Source organism: Xenia sp. Carnegie-2017, unplaced genomic scaffold (assembly GCF_021976095.1).
Source record: "Xenia sp. Carnegie-2017 unplaced genomic scaffold, XeniaSp_v1 HiC_scaffold_6, whole genome shotgun sequence".
Taxonomy (NCBI): Eukaryota; Metazoa; Cnidaria; class Anthozoa; order Malacalcyonacea; family Xeniidae; genus Xenia; species Xenia sp. Carnegie-2017.
In genome coordinates this window covers 1,175,338-1,188,150 of record NW_025813526.1, presented here as the reverse complement: position 1 = coordinate 1,188,150, position 12,813 = coordinate 1,175,338, and the positions used below count along the sequence as shown (strand labels likewise).

The following is a 12,813-nucleotide window of genomic DNA, read 5'->3' as shown; positions in this document are numbered from 1 at the left end:
GTCAGGTGTTGTGCCACCATACTCAAAGGGTGAGTTTTGCGTGGTGTTTGCATTTACGTCACGTGATGTGTTTCTTTTTCCATTTTCATTGTCGGATGTAGACGGTGTGTTTGATTCGTATCTTCTGGTTCTAGATGCTGACGGTCTGCTGCGTTGACAAATGTCCATTTCAGACGTAGACGCTGTGTTTGAATCATTTATGCTGGTTTCGGCGGTGGATTCCAAGCTGTCTATTGCCATATTTGTATCTAAGATGTTGAAGGCTAAAAAATAATGACTATTATTATTTGGCTTTTCAATAACAATCACACGTTTAGTCAATATGCACTTGAGATTTCTTTTCCAATAGCATCTGCTCTTAAATAAAATTTTAAAGAAACTGATAATGATAATACTTTGAAACTAACATAACATGACTAAAGAATAGCCAGTCTATTCCATTTGTAATCCTTTCGCACTTGCTTCCATCTGCATAAAATTAGTTGTTAAAAATGCTAACCTTCCGAAAAAACAATCCAATTCTCACTTCCAAATGCAGATTGTTTTATAATTACGCAGTTTCTGGAAGCAGTTTCTACTCCATCTGAGCCTCTGCTGATCTTTTCAGAGACACTTGCATGAGACACTTGCGCTTGGTTGGTCTGGAATCGCTTCATCCACACTGGCAACACTGGCAGGATTGTTTGTTTGAAGAAAGCGATGGCATTGCTTGGATAGAGATCATCAATACTTGCCAGCCGTATTACCTATGTCATAGTTGTGAAAGTGGTTATTGGCTATTGCTCAATTTTTTCATGTTATGTGGTTAATAAGGCAGTTACCTTCTCAGCAAATGCTACCAAAAGTGCATGATTTCTTAAACAGCGGTCGTCGATGTTCGGTGCTTCAATGGTAAATTGTTGACAGAGCTCATTAGTTCTAGTTATGCAGAGGTATTCGACAGATCTGCTGATTGCCACCATGGTCCCAAAAGCACTTGACCCTCTTTCCATTATTGCATTGTTTTGGAATTCTGCGTTCTGTTGATTCTCGATTCCGAGAGGACTTCTTGCTCCTTCTTGAAAGGGAATTAGGACAAGCCTTCCAAGTACTCTACAGCACGTGAAAAATTACATTAGTGCAATAAAAAGCAAACTTCTTCCATAAATACGGAAAAATCTACCTGGTGTCATTGTTTAATCCCTATAAAGTGTCCCAATTGACTGTGAACATCGGAATCGTTCGAGGAGCTGCTTCGAAAACACATTTCCCGTCTTTGCCAATGTTGTAGAAAGAGACCGCAACATTTTCAATAACTGTGGGGCTCTTAACGTCGTCGAGCACGGGAGGCAAAGTTGACAACTCGCCATCTCTCCACACGCATCAAAGAACACACACATTAGTAGTATAGTACATGGGGGTTCTAGCGCACTAAAAGTGCGCTATATTCCCCCCTGTACTATACTACATATAACCTTGGGTAAAAACTATCTTTATAACAGCTCAAAATAAGACCATAGTTCAAAAGGCGTCCCTCAGTAAAAGGTCATGTAAAAAAGCTGTGTAAAAAATTGTTTGTTTCAATATAGTAGTAAAAACTTTCTTTATAACAGCATAAAATAAGACCATGGTTCAAAAGGCGTCCCTCAGTAAAAGGTCATGTAAGAAAGCTGTGTGAAAAAGTCATTTTTCAAAGGGTAAAATATGGAATCTATATGTTTTAAAACTATCTTTAGAAATCAAGTGTTAAGAAAGCATCGTTTCGGAGGCGATCCATAGCGCAAATTTTAGCTACGCTAAAATTGAGCAGGGGATGGATCGCCGAGAATTCATGCGAGCCTGGTGGGTAAAAATTCTAGCTTTAGCTAGAATTTTCGGTCGCCGTTTTGTCCGAAGGACGACAGAGGCTTAAGAAATGCTCTTAAAAACTATCTTTAGAAATCAAGTGTTAATAAAACATCTTTTCAAAATATGGAATCTATATGTTTTAAAACGGTCTTTACAAACAAATGTTAAGAAAGCATCGGTTCGAGGGGATCAGCGCAGAGCACAAAGTGCTCAGGGAATGGATCCCCCGAGAATTCTGGAACCCAGGTGGGGAAAATTTTCACTTCGTGAAAATTCGGGGTTCCACCTTAGATTCGATGAATATTCGAAGAATATTCGAGAATAACAGAGGCTTAAGAAATGCTCTTAAAAAAACCGTCTTTAATAATCAAGTGTTAATAATCAAGTGTTATTAAAATATCAGTAGCAGCGCGCGTGTCTTAGTGCATGTTCTTAACAATGGTTGTTTAATGTAGATAGCACATTTCATCAGCGCATGTATAATAATACAATGTTTTACAAAATATGGGTTCTATATGTTTTTTTAATTTGTCTGTCAAGCGAGTGTTATATGTACATGTTTAACAATGTTTTATATAATTTTTGTTAAAAGTGTTTTTAATAATTGTTTCAGGATTTTGAATCTTTTTGTATATCGCTTTTGTATTAATTACTTATTACAAACAGTTATTAGTCAAACATGAGGATTATTCTTCATCTTAAGTTTTAGCTTGATAGTTATTTTTAATAAATTTTTTTAATTTTTCGATTTCATCATTTACAAATTTTTAGTTGATAGAATATTATCTTCTATAGTAGCCCTAAAATTTTGTGAAAACCATTAAATGACATAGATAATGTAGATTGATGTTGTGAATAAACTTGAATTTTGGTTATTCCATTAAATGCTGCCAGCCATTTTCTTTTCCATTCGTCATAACCTAGTGAAACTGAAGATTTTGTTGGTTCAATAATTAATAAAATATTATTATCTTTATCATCAACACAGTATACGTGATATAAATCTAGTAATGCATTAACTATCTTTTTTTCATTATCATTTGTTACTTTAATGATAAATTTTTTTTTAATCTTATCTACCATCATATCTAATTCAATTGTTTTAGAGTTATAAGATAGATTTATTAATAAAAGTGTAAATTCAATAAATTTAACATTATTAAAATAAATTCTGATAATATTTTGTCGGGTATTAAAATTTTTATAATTTAATTGATTGCTATGGTGTACTACTTTACCATTTACTCTGCTATCAATCTCATTCTTTGTATAATAGTTAGTTAAATTAGAAGTCAAAGCATACTTACCATCAGCTTGTGTTTTAGTATAGTAGTCATTTAAATTAGAAGTCAAAGCATACTTACCATCAGCTTGTGTTTTAGTATAATAGTTATTTAAATTAGAAGTCAAAGCATACTTACCATCAGCTTGTGTTTTAGTATAGTAGTTATTTAAATTAGAAGTCAAAGCATACTTACCATCAGCTTGTGTTTTAGTATAGTAGTCATTTAAATTAGAAGTCAAAGCATACTTACCATCAGCTTGTGTTTTAGTATAGTAGTCATTTAAATTAGAAGTCAAAGCATACTTACCATCAGCTTGTGTTTTAGTATAGTAGTCATTAAATTTATTATCAGCTTGTGTTTTAGTATAGTAGTCATTAAATTTACCATCTGTTTCAGTCTTTGTATAATATTTAGATAAATTAGAACTTAAAACATACTTACCATTTGTTTCATTCTTTGTATAATAGTTGGCTAATCTTGAAACAAAAACATATTTATTATCAGCTTGTGTTTTAGTATAATATTTTAGTAAATTAGAAGTCAAAGCATACTTACCATCAGCTTGTGTTTTAGTATAGTAGTCATTAAATTTATTATTAACTTGAGTTTTAGTGTAGTGTTATCTGATAGATGTGTTTTATCTACAGGTCCTTGTATATTTACATTAATATCTGTTTTATCATGCCCATAAAATAAGCTCATTTATATTATTCCTCAGATTTTATATCCTGTTTATTATTTTTATGTTCGTAAACATGTTTTACCTTATTATACCACCAGATAAAACCTAGAAAAGGTAATAGGGGTGATATTTTTTCTACTAAACTATAAACATCTCGTTTTAAAAGGTCGTCTGATTTAAGCTGTTTTGTTAATTCTTTTGAGTCTTCAATAGCATCAAACCCTTTTAATATATCTGAAAATTTTGATATAACTAAATCAGTTAAAACTCATTAGCTTTTTGTAATCGTTTTTCTCGTATTCAATGTATAATTTATCAATAATTTTTGACTAGCTTTTTAATGTAAGCAACTGACTTGTCTAAATCACCATCTTCAGCTAGTTTAAGTAGTTGATCTCTTTTATTAAAACCCTCTTGCGGTTTATCTTTTATATTATCATCACATACAGCATCTTTGATAGTATCATTTGCGGAATCAATCTCATTAATTATATCATCAAATATTGTTTCAGGCTCTTTACGCTTTGGCATATATATATTAACACATGTTTTATTGCGGAATAACAATTTTCCATTGGTATGGATATATTAGTTGAATAAATAGATGAGCAAATTTATTATTTTTCAATTTTTTGGTTATTTCTTCTATATCATATTTCTCAATACCATAAAGATAATCATCAAATATTGTTTTCATATTATTGCGGTTTGTATTATAAAATGCAACTAAATAACTTATATTTTCACGATAAGGTTTGGCAATACTTGTCAATTGCTGTGTAACCACAATAGTAGAAAGTCCATAATGACGAGCACTGAATGCTAAACGAACTAATTCAGAAGTCCTATTTTTAACATCATGCGAACAAGCTACATCATCTAATATAATAAGACTATTTGTACATTTATATACATTACTAACATATTTTAAAATAATATCTACTTGATCTTGGTTACATTCTACTTTAATTAAATCAGAATCATTTATATATTTCCATTCTTGATAGGTTTTATTATATGATAGCGTTGGACATAATAAAATAATATAATCAAAATGTCTATTAAAGTTTTCTTCTAACATTCTTAAAAGAAAGAAGGTTTTGCCACAAGCTGTCATACCTAAAATAATCATATTAAAGGGTGTGTTCATTTATATATTACTGGTTATTCTAGTATTGAATACTTTGTAAATCATTATTAACAAATTGAACAAGAGCATCACTAATAACATAGATGTAACAGTTTAAATCTTTTGTATATGCTCTTTTTAATTTCAAGCAAAACGCCATTTTGAGTATTAATGATTTTTTTACCGTTACCAGCAATATTTTTTTCTTGAAAGGTGCGTAGATCGATAACTAATGCAAATTTATCCTTATAAAATTTTTCAATTGTCATGAAGCAATCTATCGGAATAGTTCTATCAAAAATTTTCTTGCTTCTTCATAAAATGTTTTTATTCATACCTTGAGCGAAAATACAATTTGGCACACCCTCTATTGTCACAGAAATTTTATCGATTAATGGAAATAGAAATTTTTCACTATCACTAACTGAATCTTCTGTAAATAGTAGTACAATGCCTTTCATACTTTTACGAGGGACATTTATGTTTATATTCTGTAATGTACTTGACTTATCCCATTTTTCCTTTTTTAAGAGGGTTATATGTTCATAAAATAGGCTTCTTCCTATAGAATATAAATTTGTCACCTCATTTGCAATTTCTTGGTTTTCAATAGTTTCATATTCAAGTTGAATATTTTCTAATTCATAATCACCTATATTTTGACCGCTTTGGGGGATAAGGACTTGATCACTTGGTGGTAATGTTATTATGTATTGAAAGTTATTATTCATATTGAAAGGGCAATACAGACCATGGTCTTTAAGAATATTATCAATATTAATTTTTTTGTCTTATACCATAAATATCATACATTAATTTGTCTGATACTTTTTCTGAACTTCCACTTGTTGCAGCAGTATCATCTTTCGAAATGAGTTTTCGTAAATTTTCGCTACAAATACCGTATTCAATAAGGCCTTGTCGATCACTTTTAGGTAACCACAAGTCTTTGTATACACTTATAATATTATGTTCACTACAATCGTAAAGGGTTTCCCCAGCCACTTTAATTTGTAGTCTATGTTGTAAAATCTGACTGAGATTATTTATAAAGTGACTTTTTGTATTACTGATTTTAAGATCAAACGATAGATTAAGTGAACCAGGCACTAAGCAACTATTTGCTTTCAATTTCGGAATATTAATATAAACTTGTTCATTCGGTTTAAGACTATTAGGATTAAAGGTTATACTATAAAAGTACGGTTACCTTTAATTTTGTCATACTAATTCTTTTATAACCAGGTAAAAGCTCTTCTTGTAATCTGTTCATATATATATTAAAACATATTTTATTTTTTCTTTGTTTATACTGATCATATATTAACAAAGCAGCAGCAATAGCTAAAATCCATAGATTAGAAGCTAGCCATGCTAAACCTTTAGCTCCCAAGATATAGCCTGAGCGATAATATTTAATAATGGCCCTAAAACTGGCCATAATTTTTTACCTATATTTGCTAAAGCCTTAGAAAATTTACTAGTAGATTGAGCACCTTGAAGGATTGCTTTTCTAGATCCTATGACAATGGTTGTAATTATACCAGCCACAGATATAGATAAAGCTGATAATCCTGGGATATTTTCCTTAACCCATTCTTTAAACTGCTGTAATCTAGTAATGTCTTCTTCCTGTTTATCTCGTACATCCTCTTTTTCTAATTGATATTTTTCTTCTTTAATTATAATTTCTAATTCCGAGGCCCTTTCGTGCAAATTAGTTAATTCATCAATATTATTGTCAATACCATTTTCATTTTCTATTTCATCTATTCTAGCTATAGTTTTGTTTAGCTCTTCAGAAAAGTGATTTATTTGTGCTTTTATGAATTGTGGACGTGTTCTTTTATCAATAGTTGCAGAGGGGGTCATTAAACCTATATGTTCTCTAAGCTCTTGATTAGTTATTTGATTGAAATTTTCTGTATATTGATTATTTAAATCAACCATAGGCATACTCTCTTCAGTTTTTATAAATTCATTTTGCAATTTAATAATTTTTTTAATTTCTTTTTTAAATTTTTTAACAGCTTCTTTAGCACTTTTTGCTTTATTGTATTGTAGTTCTCCATTACTATTACGTTTTAAAACAATTCTTTCAGCACCTCGATTATTTATTTTATTTAATGGTTTGTAAGTAATATTATTTATATCAGTTTTACCTAAATTTAATCTAAAATTTAAACCTTCAGAAGCTGCCATACCTTTTAGGTGATTAAATCTAAACACTTTTTTATTTTTATCATTTTTTGTAATAAACTGTTCAACAGCAAAAGAAACTTCATTTTCAGGTCTATTATTATTTGTATAAATAGGAGTTGAATTAGTAGGAACATTAGGAAGATTATTATTTTTATTTGTTTCTTTTCTTATTGTTACACCATAATTATCATCAATAAATTTAAAATTTTGCCAATATTCATTATCATCGTTATCATATTCATTATCATCGTTATCATATTCATTATCATCGTTATCATCTTCTTGCTTTTTATCTTTTAATTCAATAAAATCAAAACCTCCTTCTGCCATTATATAGATTACTCTATATTTTGTATTTCACTTTCAGGAATCCAACTGTTATGTTTATTATCATAACCTAACCATTTAACTAAAACCATCTTTTTTCCTTTAACCTTCTTACGTTTTAATATCTTTTCAACTCTATAAACATCATCTTTCTTATTCACAACTGACAGTTCCTCTTCATAAAATTTACCAATTATAGGCTCTCCTTCTAAATCTTCTATTTCATATAAATTAGGGTCTCCTCTAATAACTTTAGTCACTTTAAACAACTCTTCTGTAAAATTTGCTTCATAGCCTTTCGTAAATATAGATTTATACTTTGATATTCTAACCATATCATTAATTTTAATCTTAGGTAATGGTAAATAAGCAACTTCATGACCGTATAATGTATTCCATACTTCATCTTCATTATTTTTATTAACATCTTTAGGCTTCATCAAGATTGTACTGTGTTTTGTATTGTTATAATTATATACTAAATCATCCAATATATCAATCCATTTATATGTTCCTTTACTGTAAAAATATTTCCACATAGATGTTTTAAGCGTTCTGTTGAATCGTTCGACAATAGAAGCTTTTTATCTATTTTTAGTAGAGAAGTACTTAATTCCATGTTTCTCTAATAATGATTTAACACCTACATTATAAAATTCTTTACCATCATCAAATTGAGCTAGTTTGGGTAATCATTAAATCTATCTTTAAATTGACTTAATAGTTTTGCAACAGCTTTTGTCATATTATTTGTGTCTTTCCTATAAACAGGGATAGCAAATGCATATCTACTTAATATTTCAATAGCTGTTAATATCCAATAATAACCATTGTTTTTATACTTATAAGAACCCATATCAACTAAATCCATTTGTATTTGTTCACCAAGATAGGTTACCCTTGTTTGTCTGAATTTATGTCTCCTAATAATAGGTTTATATCTAGTGTATGTATCTTGAGATATTAACCATTCTTTAACCTGTTTCCTACTAACATCTATACCTTCTTCTAATGCTTTCTGATACAGCCGTTCTGCTGATTGATAACCTGTTTTAGGATCATAATAAATATCTCTTAAACTTTGCTCAATTTTAATGTCTTCATCCATTTAACTTACTCAAGATAACATTCAAGTAGAATACTACCTACATTCACAGGGTTACCATCTTGATCTAATATATTAAATTTTAGCTCGTTAAAGGCTCCTTTTACAATTGTAACTTTAGATTCAATATCGTTGTATTCGTATACAGTACCAAATAACGACTGAATTGTTATTACTGGTAAAGTTAAAGCTATATTACTTTTTTTTCCTTCAGGGTTATAATTATAACTTGAATTTACAATATTAGAAGAAATTTGAATATAGTTTAATCCTCTGTTTATATCCACTTTAGAGACACCATTTTGTACGATACCTTTTTTCATAGTTTTTATAGTATCATTAAAACCTAACATTTTAATAAGAGTATCAGACAATACTAATATTTCATCATTATTATTAGTTATTTTACAAGTTCCATTATTTTCTACCATCTCAAGCTTTACGTTAACAGACTCAAAAAACGTTTTAAGCATTTTAACAGTCCAGTAACCAGCATCTATATTATATTTTGTTGTGCCTATTGTAAAAGCTAAAGTATTATTTAATTTAACATTTTTATATTCCCAATACACATAAGCTTTTTTGATATATAAATATGAATAGTTAGATGTTACTATACTTTCTTGTAAGTAAATTTTTTTACGATCTCCGTCTATAAAAACAGTGAACTTCATATATAACATAGCTTATATTATATGTCAGATAAACAAATAAAAGAAAATGCTATAAAATTAGGTGATGATGATTCAAAAAATGTACAAGCATGGCCAAAAATATATTTAAAAACAACTAAAATGCCTTTGTTTTCAAATCTTGTGGCAGCAATAAATGGAGATGAAGGTCATTCTAAGGACTATTTTGATCATATGTTGCATAGGTGGTCATCAAAGTTTATTGTAAAACCTACATTTCAAAGGCCGGTAAATGTAGATATCTGTAACTTCAGATTGTATGTCACAGAGAATGATTATTTTATGAGTAGTTTACAACCTATAACAGCCACGTGGTCAAGTGAAATTAAAAGTAAAAAAGAACAACCTACTGGTATAAGATACAATATTAAAAGTCATTTAAATTATAAACAAGAAGCATACTATGCTATGATTTGTGGATGTTATGTGGCTTCGTTTCTATCTGGTATTGGGCTTAATCATTTAAATTTTGATAAAAGCAGAATTATACAAAGCCTTGTTAAATACCATTTATATTATCAGATTAAAAAATTTATGAAGCATCCATCGTTATTAGACAAATATGACTTTACGGAATTGAAAAAGCATATACCTTATAAAGGTATTTTAAAATTTGATAAAAACAATGATGGTTATTATGTTAATTTTCAATATTCGACTACTGATTATCGTAGCTTCATTGCATATCATTCGGAAGGTATTACATTAATTGGAAAAATTCTTTTGCAAGAGAGCATTGAAAGTTTTGTTTATACAGTTCTTGGAGCTCAAGCAAATACAAGATGGTCAATAGTTAATCATGGAGCTAAGAGCATGCAAACACAAAAGTTTTAGGAAATTATTAGAGGATACTATAGTACAGAATGATACAACTGTATTTATATCTAACATGAGGAAAGCTATAAAAGACACGAATGTTATTTTAAATATGGCAATCAGCCCTGGTATGATTTTAATACCCAGCCGTATGATAATATTAAATAAAAGATTGATGGGTATAATAATATTTTAACATTAGCTAATAAAACTATGAAATTCGGTATTAATTCTAAAATAAATTATTATGGAGTTAAAAGGAAGAACCTAAAAAGTACATCAAGATAATACACCATCACAACACCTAGATACTCTAGATGAAGTTCATAAAAACCAGTAGTACATAAACATACAAAATGATAGTAAATAATCCCCATCAAACAGATATGATTGCTTTACTCGGTATATCAACGCTATCATCATTCATATTAGTTAAATATGTTTTATAATATAATATGAAGAAAGTTCTAGATTTTAATCATATTTCGAGTGAGTTGAGTCAAGATGAATTTGAAAAGCTGAAAAAGTTGTATTTGTACTATCATAAAATGTATACCTGTTATAAATGGAAGTATAATAAATTAAAGAAAATTAGACTATCATTAAACATGGGAAGTATTTTTCTAGTCTCAACTGGTGGTATTGTTGGTAGCGTAACCCTGAATCCGATAGTTATAGCAACCCTGAGTGGTTTAGGGGCTTTAATTCAAGGTTATATGGTTAAAAGTAAGATTAATAATAACTTAGAAATGTGTAAATTTGCATATACATCATATGAAAAAATACTTATGAATATAAGATCATATTTAAGAGGATTACCTTATGATGAAGTGATATTTCTATCAGACATAAAAGTTATCGATGATATTATAATAGACAATTGCACTACTATAGATGGTATGGTGAGTAAATATAACAAAAAATATAAATGATCTGTGAGTTATCTATAAGATTATCTGTGAGTTATCTATAAGATTGTCTGTGAGTTATCTGTGAACAAAATCTACAGTATTATATAACATGTCTGAAGAAAATCTAAAAATTACTACAGTTAAGAAAGAGAAAGACCCTATTAGAGTCGAAGCTGGTAAACGCTTAGCTGCTATATCGAAAGTTGCTAAAGAACAAAAAATGAGAAATAAGATTGAATTAGAAAATAAAAAGAAAATTGAAGATAATAGCTGGAATATTAATTATGGATTCTTATTTGGAGCAGTTGGAGTATTAACTGCTATTGCTAGTCTCTATTATACACAGAAAAATGATAAAAGGCAGGAAAAATTAACAAACGATAAAGCAAAAGAAGAAACAACTAGTGAAAAACATGTTTTGATACAAAAAAATAAACAATATAATTTAGACTCATTTGAATAAAATATTTCCTATTATATATGAGTAATACTATGAATAAGAAACAATTTATGAATGAAGCTTTTGATGCAGTGCTTGTGACAACAACTGCTGTAGGTCTTTCTATGGTGTCTAAAAAACTACTAGGTCAAAAATTAACAGATACTGATAATATTAAAGATTTTACAAAATTAGCTATTGCTATTACAACATCAACAATGCTAGTTAAATATGCTCAGGATAAAAAATGGGTCCCTGAGAATCCATTTAAATCTGCATAAATATATATGACAAGTTTTATTACTAGTGGAGTTGGAACAGCTTTTGGAGCTGTTGTTAATGGCCTAGGATTTAGTCTAGCAGGCTGGTTATTTCATAAACTTGATAAAAACGGTTACGTTGAGGAAATGAAAAGATACCACGAGTCTTTAGTAAAACTACAAAAGGCTAAAGAAGCGTTCTATGAAAATGAAGTCAAGCAGCATGATAAAATACAACAGCTAAGACAAGAACTTCAATATGCTGATAATGATATAGAACTTACAAATAGAGCTCTAGATGCGCTTAGAAAAGTAAAAACGATACAATACAATGGTCTAACATTTCACAGAGAACCACAGTTAGATGACTTTTACAAACCATCTAAGAATATGAAAAATTATCAATCTGGTACAATGGTTGTGATTGGTATTATATCTGGATATTTATTATATAAAATTACTTAAAAAATAAAATATATAGTATTAGTATATATGTATTGCAATGAATTTGTTCATAAAGAGTTAGAAGAGTTTTTTGGTTATGTAAATTGTTGCTTTTGTAATAAAAAGATTTGTGATAGTTATAATAATAGATCTTCTAGGGTATACTTATGTTGTGGAAATCAAGAAATTATTTTAGATAACAATAAAATGAATGTTTGTAAGAACTGTGGTTCTGTTCACTTGTACATAAATCATTTTGTTAATGAATGGATACCAGAGATTTGGAAATGTCAAAAATCAGTTCATTCAAGGAGAAAATGGTTTTATAATAAACTTAAATTGTGTGTACCTTTTGAATATGTTGAGATGATTACAAATGATTTTATAAAAGTTGTTAGTACTATGATTAAACATAAGTTGATACAGAAAAAGAATATTAGCATGTATAACTATTATATAATACGCTTAGCCAGCCGTAGGGTATACCATTAAAACACCCTGTTAGAGATATGAAAATAGTAAGACAAAGAGGATTTTGATGATAGATTATTTGGTGAAGTATATAAAATCCTTAAGTGGGATAAAGATATTGACTGTACTTATTATAACAACTGGGCCCAGTTAAAGAAATAAAACATTTATGATTATATATGAATCTTAAAGATCTATTAAAAAAGATTAGAAATTTTATTC

The 12,813-nt window shown here is 29.0% G+C and overlaps 2 long non-coding RNA genes across 2 annotated transcripts; one reads left to right on the top strand and one right to left on the bottom strand.

Moving 5' to 3' along the window:
* Positions 1-156: 156 nt before the first annotated feature.
* Positions 157-3,076, bottom strand: LOC124457833. The gene is made up of 3 exons (XR_006952825.1): positions 3,066-3,076; positions 500-583; positions 157-263 (listed from the first exon to the last, which is right to left on the bottom strand). It is a non-coding gene; the product is annotated as an uncharacterized LOC124457833 (long non-coding RNA).
* Positions 1,387-11,309, top strand: LOC124457834. Its single transcript, XR_006952826.1, has 3 exons — positions 1,387-1,399; positions 5,456-5,458; positions 11,241-11,309. It is a non-coding gene; the product is annotated as an uncharacterized LOC124457834 (long non-coding RNA).
* Positions 11,310-12,813: the final 1,504 nt, after the last annotated feature.